The following is a 14,050-nucleotide window of genomic DNA, read 5'->3' as shown; positions in this document are numbered from 1 at the left end:
ATGTTGGCCTGAAAACAACTATTCCTCCTGCTTCACCATTACCACCACCACCACACATGGCAGTAATTCTGAAAGATGATAGGGGGTTGCTTATCTGTTGAAATCAAACAGATTATTTCCTTCTTTCCTCCAATATCTAACATGGGTAGAAAGTCAGGACACCCCAATACAGATTAGGTGGTCAGTCATCTGGTCCTGGTCCAGCCAACATTAATCTAAAGCATATAGCCATCTAATGGCCATACAGGTTTTTTTTAAGGGATGGTCTCGTTTAGTTTACAGCTGCCATGGCAGTCAGCTGATTGGCATCAGTCCCTGATTTTGTTATGGCAGTTATCGTCAGCCAGGTAAGTAGTATGACATTGCAGCCATTCAGATGGTTGGTGGTCAATTGACAGCTTGAGTCCAGCAAAACAGAACATTCTCTGTACAATGAGTTCTTTGTTCTGGCTCATAGAAGGGAGTTCCTGAGCAGAGGACTTCCCTTTGACGTTTATGGTGAGAGATTGTTTTCATGAGAGAGTCCCGTTAATGATATGGCATCTACGTGGGATGATAATGGCATAGTTTAGGTTGCTATTAATAAAGGATGTGCATATGATCTATATAGGTTGAGAGCAGGTCCCTAGAATATTTTTTATGCTAGACCAAAAGCTAAAAAAGCTTGATGCTGCTTCTTGGTGCCTGATCACATGGAGCCTCACTTGTGGAAGTCCTTGTGGGCAACTGTTATCCATCAAGGAATCTCAACGGAAGTGCCCAGGTTAACTGAACCATGCATGGCTGGGCAGCCAATGAGATTTAATTGGTATCCATTGTTTTCCATTAATTTTAGAGGTCTTTCAGACCTTTGGTAGATGTGGCTTTTAGATTATAAAGGGGGGAATCTCAAGTGTCAAATGGCCTCAGCATTTAAGTTTGTCCTACTGACCCTTGACTTGAAGTTTGATCTACAAACTGCAGCTGGGACTCCAACACCTGGCACCACCACCAATCTGTTGTTTAAGGGGTTCTTCCAAGACTTTATAACTGGTGACCTGTCCTCTGAATAGGTCATCAGTAGTTGATCGGTGGGGGTCTAACACTGGCACTTCTATGAGCACCGCAGCCTTCTAACAGTTTTTCTTAGGCCAGTGACGACACGTTCATTGGTCACATGGCCTAGGAGCAGCTCAGCCCCATTCAAGCACATCATTTAAAAAATGTATGGCACTATGCTTGGTGAGAACGGAGAAGACACACCAATGCGCCAATGCTTTCTCAAACAGCTAATCGGCAGAGGTCCCAGGTGTTGGACCCCCACCGATTAGATACTGATAACCTATCAGTATTAAAATCTTGAAAACCATTTAAGGGGCACAGCGCTGTCCATTGTATAGTGGCCGTGATTGGTATTGCAGCTCAGCCCAATTAACTTGTGCTGCACCTAGGCCATGTGATCAATGAATGTGACATCATTGGCCTAAGAAGAGACTACGGAGATCACCTGCCTCTTCAAACAGCTGATCAATGGGGGTGCCGGGAGTCAGACCCCTGCCAATCTGATGTTGATGACCAATGCTTAAGAAACCCATCAATATCAAAATCTTTGAGAACCCCTTTAAAGAACTAAGAATTGGAAGCATCCGCTATAACCTATGAAATTAAGTGCAAGCATCAAAACAAATGTTTGCATTTGTCTTCTATACCTAATGGCATCCGCAGACATTGTGTGCACATCAGGCAGTTGGGCTATTGATCTAAGGAATTAATCTGATTGCCACATATGGAGACAGGAGGAATCTTTCCTCTCTAAGGTTAAATTGACAGATGTCTCGCTGAGTCTTTCCTTATTTGCTTCCTCTAGAATAATGCATCTAATATTTATGAAAGGTTGATGCGTTCGGACTTATGACTTTTTTAATAATGCATTTCTTTTGGCTTATAAATGAATCTAGGTTTTGGTATTTAAGCACAAAGAGCTGAATAGAAGCGGTACATACGAGCTGTATTTCATTTCGTATAGATGGGGATATGACAACACAATATTTCTCTATCTGTGTCATCGGAGTCTCATAGGACCATGTCATGGATGGGGAACGTTGCCGAGAACGTTGCCTTTGTTCATGGAAGAGTTAGCTCCTTAAAATAATATATTGCTCTGTCCACTTTAATACAATCATTTGAGTGGACAAGTCACTTTCTCCTGCATAATCAACATACTCAGCCTCTGCTGTCCATGCTAAATTTGAGGACATCTTAGGAGGGAAAATATTAAAGACTGAGTTTAATAATAGTGTTTGACCCTAACGGAACATCCCTTAATAAAATATGGTTTTATTCATCAAAAGACAACTATAGCATCCTTACCATGGACATAGCTTTAATAGCTACTATGGTGCTCGTAGGCTAGTGGCTGTACCCATTAGCAAAAACAGTGACCCGGCATGCTACCCGGCATTTCATGTGGGGTCTCCTTTGAGAAAAAGATTTGCTGTATGTTACTACTATATATCCATTGATCAGAATTGTAGCTTCACCTGGGATTTCATTAACTGCATTGCTGCATTAGCTTGTATCTAAATACCAGGGCTAGGTCATAATGGCTTGTTCCTCCTCTCTTACATCCAGCACATGGGGCTTATGGTTTCCCGGCTTTCCCTGGCAGTTCCCTGGTCCTTGATAAGTTAGGCTGCTGTTTACATCACTGCAGTTCAGTCAGTAACGGGGGTCTATCCCTGACTTTGCTATGGATCCCAGTGGAGTTCTAGTAACACCCCTGTTTTTTTTTTAACATTATATAGTACTAGACACACACATTCATCCTTGCCAAATTAAAGAGGTTGTTCTATTTTGCTATATTGATGACCTATCCTGAGGCATTTAAATGTCTGTGATCGACGTTATCGCCGGTCGCAGACATTAGGCCTGAGCCTCTACTATTTGGCCCAGGGGGGAAATGTCACTGCTATGGTCAGTCATTTGCTGCAGCGTGCATCATATTGAAATCTCTTCCTTCTGCAGTACACGTATGGAGCTGGGACTCAAGGTGTTAAACAATGCCACCCACAAACACAAAAAGAATATGGTGGCAAAGATTTTCTTCTTAAAAGCTTTTTTTCCATGTGGCAAAAAAGCCTGCATGTGGCACCTAATGAAAAAAAATCATACTCGCCTGCCTACTCTGACTCCGATCAATGACTCCCAGTCACCGCCCTGTTAATTTCCAGCCAGAGTATAGACTGGGTCATGTGCGCCACTGCAGCAAATGAATGGATGTAGCGGTGACATGTCTGCAAACAGCATGTCACTCAGCAGTGACGTGCCTCTTGGGGACATGTCACCACTGAGGCCAGATATTGGTTGCAGTGGAGTACCTGACCCCATCCGTACTTGGCCAGAACTGGAGTGGAAGATCACTGAATGGTGCCAGGGCGCTGGAATGGAGTGGCAGAGAGCAGGTGAATATGATTTTTTCAATGGGGGGGGCTAGTTAAAAAGTATCTTACTATAAAGAGTTAATTTATACCAGAGCTGCCGCCACAAAGTACACACTCTGCTAATTACGGTGTGTCGCTGCTTGGTTCGTATTTGTAAGGCTTGTTACATAAAACCAATAATCAAAAAAGCCGAACTAGCGCTGACATAAAACGAATCCTAAAATTTATAAGACACGATTGGTATTTGCCGTTGGTAGTATAATGTAAATTCTATTCCGGTTGGTTTCTCTTTTGCGTTCACAGAAAAAGGTAGAAGATAGCGCACTCTTCAGCTTCCTCCTTCCCAAGCGCGCAGCTCCAGACAGTAGCTCTCGCGCACAAGGAGATGCCGTGTTGCTGTTTACAGGAGACGACACACGCTCGTATCTACGGATGCCTCCTGAGTTCACACTTCCAACGCGTTTCGGAATACTCGGATTCCTTCATCAGGGATAGGAGTGGTTCTTACTGCTTGAGGTTTTATAGGTATCCATCTCCATAGTAACCAGACTTTGAAATAGGAAACTTAAGCCTCCTATGATCGTTCTACAACTATCCTCTTATCGATATCAACATATATTATCCCTCACTGTGCAATATGTTTATCAAGTGAAAGTGATATGAATGTCATTATAGTTTCAGCAACCTTTATGTGGAATATCTTACTGTCCTATAACTGCCACAATATTCTTCTGTATTATTCCTATATATACTACTGATATATACTCACTATCTCCTGAGTCCCGTAGGTGCGAGACTGTTCAAATTGTAAATCCATTTACTCTCGTTTCTAGACATGAGTTTAGTATAATCCCCCCCCCTCTTGGGTCTGGTTTTATTTGTTCAATACCCCCGAAAGTAGAACCCCCAAACTTCCCTCCATGTTTTTCTCTATAATGTTGTGAAAGCGGGTGACCATCAATTTTTTTTATTTATATTCCTTATATGCTCACTTATTCTAATTTGTAATGACCATTTTGTTCTTCCCACATATAATTTCTCACAGGGACATCTAATATAATAAATTACACCACTTGAATGACAACTAAAGTAGCTGTTAATTTTATACATTTTTTGTTCATTTTTTAAATTCTGTAATAGGTTTTTTACATTTGAAAAATCTACATGCCTTACATATTTTGCAAGGAAAAAAACTTTTTTTTCTTATTCAGAGTTTTTTTTTGTTATTTTGATTCATAATTAGATTAGTTTTAATAGAAGGAGCTATTAAATTCCCCAGATTTTTTGCTTTTCTAAAAAAAAACTTGGGTATTGGGATAGTTGTTCCCCTATCACCTTCTCTTGCTTCAAAATGTCCCAATGACGTTTTACGATTTTTAAAAAAATCCTCTCCTTTTCACTATATTGGGTGATTATAGGAACTTTAAAATCAATTTCATCCTTTTCTTTACTTACATTGTCCATGGTCACCTTTTGTAGAAGGGTACTTCTATCGATTTGCCTTACTTCTTGTTTTATTTTTTCTAAATCATTCATTTTATAGCCTTTTCCTTCAAATTTCATATGAAGACTGCTTGCTTCTTTTTTAAATTGTTCTACCGTCGTACAATTCCTCCTCAGTCTTATATATTGTTTACTGGGGATATTAATAAGCCATATTGGTAAAGGGCAACTATCCAATGAGATGAAGCTATTGCTATCTGTTGGTTTATAATATGTTTGAGTAAATATTTGATATTCTGGATCAATATAGTTAGATCATTTTGTATTTATATCAATTAAAATTCCCAAAATTAATCTCCCCCCCTCTCCATATATAAACGATGTTGTCAATGAATCTCTTCCAGAGAGCTCCAGATTCACGTGAAGCACGCCATCGGGGTAAATGGCAAGCTCCTCCCAACTCCCCATATAAAGATTAGCAAAACTCGGCGCGAATCTGGTCCCCATCGCGGTTCCCCAATTTTGCAAATATAAAGCATCCTCAAATTTTGAATAATTGTTATTTAAAATAAACATTATGCATTCCCCAATTAATTGGATTTGTTCAAGTGGTAATTTATTCTCTTTATTTAAAATATACTCTGCCGATACCTTTATTATTTTCTATTATAGTGTAGAGAGATGTAACATCTAAAGTGCCTAAAATATAATCAGATTTCCATTCTATAGTCTGCAAAATTTGTAGGATAGCTGGGAGTTTATGAACATAATTTTGTATGATAACGTCCACATATTTGGACAAATTAGAGGTCAAGCTTCCAATACTCGATATTATGGGTCTGCCTGGCGGGTGGGTTTCTGACTTATTCACTTTTGGCAAGTAGTAAAATATAGAGGTTCTAGGATGTTGATTATTAATAAATTTGGCCTCTTCTCCTGTAAACAGCAACACAGCTTCTCCTTCTGCGCGCGAGCTACCGGCCGGAGCCGCGTGCTTGGGAAGGAGGAAGCTGAAGAGTGCGCTATCTTCTACCTTTTTCTGCGAAAGCGAAACCAACCGGAATAGGATTTACATTATACTACCAATGGCAAGTACCAATCGTGTCTTATACATTTTAGGATTTGTTTTATGTCAGCGCGGGTTCAGCTTTTTTGATTGCTAGATAAAAAGTGCCATAATCTCGGAAAACCCCTTTAAGGTGGTACAACCAGGTATTAATGCTGCAATACATACCACAACCACTGGGCAGCCGCACTTAGATATGCCTAGAATTGACATCTTGTGATACAATGTTGCAAAATTATGTTGTTTTTAAAAGCTGGCCATCTAGTGACACACATACCAGGACTAGGGATGAGCTAATCGACTTCGGATGAAACATCCGAAGTCGATCCGCATAAAACTTCATAAATTAATTTGTACTGTAAAAAAACATTTCCCAAACTCGGGTTCGGTTCCAAGGTACCGATAACTTCGGCTCATCAGAGCCAATACTGTATGGAGCTCCTGCTCTACAGTATTAGAACAAAGTTTTATGCAAATCGACTTCGAATGTTTCATCCAAAGTCGATTCGCTCATCCCTAATCAGGACATGTCCAGCCAAGAGGAAAGGTAAGGTAGGACACATCTTTAAATGTTCAAAAAAAGAAGCCGTCAGGAAGGAACACATGGTTTTTTACAGCGGTATAGATTGTTGTTAAAGTAGGACCCTTGGGTAAGGGTCAAAGGATGGCAAATAATACTCAGCAGTAGAGGACTGCTGATGATACAACTTTACTTCACTTGACCATTAAGAAAAAGAATCGGTCAAGAATGAAAAGATACTCGGGGCGCATCTTCATAAATCAAATCAGATTTTTTCTTAGCGAGCTCTTCTATCTGGATGTTCTTGCCCCATAGGATTCTACATTATAGTGTCGGCAACTGCAATGAATCACCCTAGACTGAAGGGTCTTATATACTAAGCTGAGCTCATAATGATACACGGCCCATATTTTATACACCACACCAGGGTTGTGAATATATTGGAGCTATTTTTTTTCCCATTTTTTTTATATAATTTGTGTTTTTCTCTTTACTCTATATAGTATTTATTGTATCCATCCTGCAGCTCTCTGCTAGACTGCTTCTAATGAGGACATATGGGAGATTAGGAGAAGGGGAAGCGGCGCTGATGGTCTATTTATTGTGAGCATTCAGTTTTAATTGTGTTTTCTCTGCATTTCTCAATTTTTTTTGGAAGTGAATAAAAGTATTTGAAGAAGTTCCTTTCCAGATATCCTATATTGTTGCATGTTAGAAACACAGTGAAAACATAAGTTTGGACTGTAATTCTTTAAAGAAGAAGTTAAGTATACATTTCATTGGCCATGATCCTTTAATGCCAATGTGATTATATAGGACCTTGTTTTTTTTTATCATAGGGACTTTTCCAATTATCAAAAATGTAAATGTATTCATTATATAAAGTATTCTTTTTTCTTTTTTATGTTTAATCTTTATTTTATATAATTATATTTAAAAGAGTTTTCCAAGATTTTAATACTGATGACCTGTCCCGCCGATCAGCTGTTTGAGAAAGCATCAGCGCTCCTGTGAGCACCATGGCCTTCAAGCACAGCGCCGTACATTGTATAGTGGCTGTACTTGCTACTGCACTCAGTGCCATTTATATCTATGGGGCAGACCTGCGCCTAGGGCCACATAACCAATGAGTTGTGTTAATATAGTGGGACCGCGCTGCTCCTTGTTCACACTTTGCATTTGTGAAGAACCCACTTCATTTCGGGAGACCAGCAGCGCAAGTACCGTTGAAACCTAGTCACTCATTTTATTTCATTTTATTGCACGTAACCAATGAACTTGTCCTTACTAGCCTAGGAAAAGCTGAGAGAAGGCCGCGGCGCTGCGGCCTATCAGATACTGATGACCTATCCAGAAGATAGGTCATCAGTATTAAAATCTCGGAAAACCCCTTTAATATTATTTTGTTACTAGACTTTTTTTTTTTACACTAGCCTGGCTCCCAAGTAGAGATGAGTGAATCTATTCATTTCATCAAGCAGAGTTCCCCCAGGTGGTGCCCCCAAAGCTGCGGACGTTCCCTCTGCAGTTAGATTGTATATGGAATAAAGCTGTAGAGGGAGCATTCTTCACTTCGGGGACACCCCCTTGCAGGAGTAGAACTCTTGGCTAGAGTAAAAAAAAAAAAATTAAAAATCTAGTAATAATTTTTTTCCCAACATTTATAATAAATAAAATTTAAAAAAATTAAATACTTTATATAATGTTTATTTACTAAATACAACATACATCAATACATTTATATTTTTAATAAATGGCAAAGTCCTTATGGTTTGTACCAATCGATTTATTTAACTTTACTCCCAAATGTCCCTCTTTTGGAAGGACAGTCCTTCTTTTTGACCCTCTGTCCCTCTTTTCTCTTTAAATTTCCCTTGTAAGTGTTCCTTTTTGACTGTTCCAAAATGTTGGGACTTGTGCACTAGTAGTGAGATAGCAGGTATACAGTCGTATGCCATACAGCTGGAGGCATCTGCCGATTGACTTACGGTACATAGTTAAAAAGAGAAAAAGAAATAAAACCCAACATACATTTTTGCACTATATATAATAGCATTTCCCATACCGTATTTTTCGCCCTATAAGACGCACTCCCCCCCCCCCCCAAAATTGGGAGGAAAATGGCGAATGCTGCAGTTTTTACACTGATACACCGCCGACCGCATGCTGCACAGTGCGGCTGGCGTGTGTATCAGCGAGGAGGGAGGAGGGGCTGGGGGCCGGCCTTTAGTTTTGTAATTGCAGTCACTGTATTCTATTGCACCGGGCCCCGCTCATTGTACTAATGGTATCTACTGTAACTGCAGGTAGGCAATGTTTAACTATAGATATGTTGGATCCAGCAGCCTGTACTTACGATCATAGCAGGCTGGAGGCAGGAGGCTGGGCGGGCGGCCACTGGTAGCGTAATTTCCTACGTCACATGCCTGCTCCGCCCACTTTATGAATGAAGCAGGCGGCGCAGGCACGTAACGTAGTGAGTTACGCTGCCAGTGCCCACCCGCCCAGCCTCCTGCCTTCTATGATCGTAAGTACAGGCTGCTGGATCTAACATATCTATAGTTAACCATTGCCTGCCTGCAGTTACAGTAGATACGATTAGTACAGTGAGCGGGGCCCGGTGCAATAGAATACAATGACTGCACTGGGCCCCCGCTGCCATTTAAAAACTAGTGTAGATGCCAGCCCCCACCCCCTGTATTGGGGGTCATTCACAGTGGCTGACACTGTTATGGGGGGGGATCTGTGGATGTCAAATAGCATAAGATGCTATTTATCTGTCATCCACAGGTCCCCCCCATAGCAGTGTCATGCCATCCACAGATGCCCCCATAAGTGTCAGCCACAGACCCCCATAACAGTGTCAGCCACAGACCCCCATAACAGTGCCATCCACAGACACTCATAACAGTGTAAGCCACAGACCCCCATAACAGTGCCATCCACAGACCCCCATAATAGTGTCATTCACAGGCTACCATTAGTTCCAAGCCCACCAAAAGAACACCTTTCGGTTCCCAATTTTTTTTTCTTATTTTCCTCCTCAAAAACCTAGGTGCGTCTTATGGGCCGATGCGTCTTATAGGGCGAAAAATACAGTAATCAAATGTAAACCTCTCCGACGTATGAGAGAAGGACGCTCTCTTGGCGTACATTTCTCCAGTAGAGTCAGTGGTTGATCTTTAGGAGGCAGAAGTAGCAGTCACGCCCGTACCTTGGTATATAAGGGGTACCAAAGGTCCAGTTTCTGTAAAAAAAAAGACACCAAATACTAGGTGGAGGCCCTGTTACGGATTTTGAACTGGGGCCCGGGTACTTCAAGTAATGCATCTGTTACAGTATATACAGATAGGTCCGATGTGTGGCCAAAGGGAGTGTGAACCGAGCTTTTTGTCGTGACTTTGCCTCATTTATTTTTCCTTTTTTATCAATGATGTGCAGAAAAGAAGGGACCACATGTCTCTGAACAAACTGGGGTCCCCATTGTGGTGCCTGATTTTGCCATCCAGGTCAGAATGGCTTGGTGTTGCCCCCTTCACCCAGTTTCCATGACCCTTGGGACAATTCCCCATTGTTTTGCCCTTGATGAGACCATCTAGGACTATGTCCCATCCCTTTCAGGTTCCCATAGCTTCATTTATGGTATATAAATCGTATACATGATGCATACTATTGTATGACTAGACAATAAGATCATCAGACCTTGATTTGCCACCTAGATGCTTAGTGCTTGCTCTGTATTTATCTACAGGCTCCCTCCATACAAAATCCATTTCCCAGCACAATTGTCCACGTCCGGGTGGTCTCGACCCATCTCTGCTCTACTTATCAGGGGGAGGCTGCCGTCATGTTGTTTAACATAATAAGTGTCTTGGCGTAGTTATTAATGGCAGGGGGAAGCAGTGGATAAAAGAACAGATAGATAAAGCGCGAGATGTATTAAACATGATATTGTGCAGAAGGAACTCAAAGATAATCTACAAATCCCAGGCCTGGGAAGAAAAGAGGATGAATCTTAAAAGTGTCGAGTGTCAGGAGCCGGGGAGCGCACATGCAACAATCGGTAAATCAGAGGGATCCTGCATAATAATTTATTAAAGAAGAAGACAGTAAAGCAGCCGGGATGTGTTTATGTGACTTCACCTGAATTCTGTGCATTCTGGGCAGAATTCTGCAGATTTATTGATATGAAGACGAATTTACAAATTAGACTGCAGGATAAAAGTCTATAGAAAATTGCTGATTTGGGGAAAAATTTCTGTAAGGTGCATTATTTTCCTTTGTAATATGCATTTCCGTGATGTATGGGTCATCTACAAAGCTGCAAAATGAACCCCAAGAGTTTAAGTGATGTTTTAGTGCAAGATTTATCTGTATTGGCCTGGAAAAGTATGTACAGTATGATTAGAACCGATTTGAAACATTGTTACACTTTAGAATTGTGGACATGTTGAGCAGTAGCATACATAGAAGGGAGGGGGCCCCATAACAAAGATCATAATGGGCTCCTTATCATGATTCCAGGTGTTGCCACCCAAGCTTGGTGTTTGTTTTACTACCTGTGGCCCTCCAGCTGTTGCAAAACTACAACTCCCAACATGCCCTGATAGCTGTAGGCTGTCCAGGCATGATGGAAGTTGTAGTTTTGCAACAGCTGGAGGGTCGCAGGTTGGGCATCCCTGTTCTACGCTCTTTCCATGACCTTTATGTCCATTCCCTATCTCCTTGCTTGCTAACAATGTAGTTCCTGGAGAGGGAAGTCATGAACTGGTGCTCACTAGTCACCACCAGTCAAGAAGCTGATGGGACAAACAAGTCCAGTGTCCTCTCTCTCTAAGGGTCCCATAGGTGCACATGGTTTACTTGTATAGTAGGTATACTGGTATCAGGTGGCTTTCTGGCATAAATGCCGTATTTCGGCTGGACCAATACTGCAGAATGCAGCTGTATTTGCTAGAAAGCAGCTGAATCCACCATTGCCTGGTGGTGTGCGGCAGTATCTGGCTATGGCTATGCTGGAGAAGGTAACTCTGATATGTCTGTTCCTCTGCCCTATCAGACTACTGGGTTAGCTTTACCGCAGATGTGAACCTACCCTCTTGACTCAAAATATTCTGAGATTTGCTGCTAATTTGCTTATATGACCTTACTTTGTTAAAGGGGGTTTAAAGGGGTTGGGTAGGGAGTAAAAATTATTGGAAAATAATTGGCTTAATGGTAGAAAAAGATTCTAAAGAAAACATATTTACCCTCGTCGATCCCCCACTGCTCATTTTCAATGCTTACCGATTCCCCTCTGATTACTGCTTCCTGGTCCCGTTTTAGCAAGCAGGAAATGCTTGCTCAGCCAATCACTGACTTTCTCAGCCACTGATTGGCTGAGATGGCATCTCCAGACATTTCCTGCATGTTGAGATGAGAAAACAGACTCCAACAGATATCCGATAAGCCTCAGAAAGGGGGCAACAGGGGATCAGTGAGGGTGTATGTGGCCTCTTTCATTTTATTTTATCCCGCTCTGAAGCCTACCCAATAACTTTACCTCCTAGACAACCCTTTTAAGCAAAATGGATAAACCCTTCAAGGTTCTATGTCTTAAATTATTTTCCTTTTCCAGTGTCTTCAGTCTCGACCTCACACATTTGCTCATCTCAAATAATGATATTAAAGGAATTATCCCATGATTGATGTAAAAAATGAAAATCACACATCATATAGGACATGACAGTCTCTTTCTAACAAAGTTAGAACCAGCCCTGTACCTCACATGGATCCAGAGATCATTCATTGCTCCGATTCCTGTGCTAGATTTATTTCAAGCTGGCAGCTTAGGGGGGCATGTAATTTCTCTATGTCCTTTCTACTGCAGCTGATGGCTGTTGAAGGATGGAACTGAGCATGTGCATCCATCTCAGTCAACAGGACAGAGAAATTAGAAAAAGAACAGCAGGTGGCGCTCTACAGATAGATTTCAGTGAATAACTCACTGGCTACACTAAGGGGCACATTTATTTTAGATGCTGGTCTTAATAAAAGCCTTAAGCTGGCGATGGATCCACCGGATCCATAACTTCGGTGCATCCAGCGTCAGTCTAAATGTAAGACAATTTTCTATACCTAAAACAGACATAGAAAATGGTAAATGAGACAGGCCTGCCAACCATACCCTTACCCGCCTACGCCACACCCACAATTTTAGGCTGGGCAAAGTCTCAGATAGTGGCGCAACTAACCGTTGCGCCACCATCTGCGCCTGAAATACGCCTAATTTAGGCATATTTCAGCTTAGTAAATGACCCCTGTAGGAAGGCGCAAGGGGCTGTCATTGACGGAAGGTATGTGTCACCGAGGTTCCTGGCCTCGGTGAGGTAAGAGCCGGTAATTTCAAGGGTCAGCGGCAGTGCTGATTGTTTGCTGTTAGTATGGCTGTAAAGCCGATCCGGGCCGGCTCTTACTGGGAGTAGCCAAAGTGCTGGGTGGGTGGCTTCTCCCCACATTCCAGGCCGGGTATTTACTGGCCTATATCAAAGCCGGCCAGCAGTCTCAGGTGGGTGTGGATTACTCCTCTCTGACAGTCGAGCGCTGTCAGTCTCTGTGTGTTTAGGAACTGAGAACTTGTGCCGTGCTACAGGGCTGAAAGATGCCCTAAAGCCTGCTGTGGACTGCGGGTGGAAAAACTGCTGACCGGGTGAAGGCTTTTGTTCTGTGGACTTTTTGTGAACAAACACCAAGACTGCAAACCGTTACTTTTAGTTTTTCCTTATGTGTGAATAAAACACTGAACTGTTTAAGTTAAAGACTTTGTGGTTGCCTCTGTACTGCATCCGCTAGCCTGTCTACCAGAGCAAATCCCCACACCCCCTAAATTTTTTTATTTATTTTTTTAAGATTTTTGCCCAAAATGGGTGTTTTATTAATAGCAAAAACCGCCTAAATTTTTAATTACATGCAGTTACAAAAGTATTCACATCCAGGTGCTTGTTTGCTAAATGTAAAATATTTTTTTTAGGATAACCCCTTTAACTCGGAATCTGGTTATTAGTATTTTTTATATTGTCTGCCATTAGTTCAGCTTTGATTAATGAATTGCATCATCAGTTCACTTTAAAAGTTCCCAAGATAGAGCAGTCTATTGTCTCTGAGTTGCGGTGATAGCGGCAGCCACACAATTAATTTCTGGACATATACATTATCTATCAACAGCAAGAAAGGCAGACAACAGCGCCAAGGAAAGGTTAGATCGGAGACGGCGGTTTACTCCAGCCTTTAAAAATTAATGACTCTGCTGCCTCCACTTCCTTAAATTACCACTTCTACTTAAGTCATAGTTTTAATGGTCCAAAACCTGAAGAAGACACTTAGTAAATTAACTTTTCGGAGTTGTTACGGTAAATATAATATTTCCTTGCCTGTTACTTATGTAGAAAGAATAATCCGAATCGTATAAAAAAAAGAGCCATAAAATGTGCGGCGACACAGTTGGCTGCTATGAACTTATTAAACAGAAGCTTCATTTATTAGGAAACTAATGCAAACGTCAGTGCAGTATAATTTAACACACTTGTGGGCCCATTCCTGACTGTTAAACAGCTGAAAAAAAAA

This window comes from Bufo bufo, chromosome 11 (genome assembly GCF_905171765.1).
Source record: "Bufo bufo chromosome 11, aBufBuf1.1, whole genome shotgun sequence".
Taxonomy (NCBI): domain Eukaryota; kingdom Metazoa; phylum Chordata; class Amphibia; order Anura; family Bufonidae; genus Bufo; species Bufo bufo.
Note: the sequence above shows the minus strand (reverse complement) of the source record.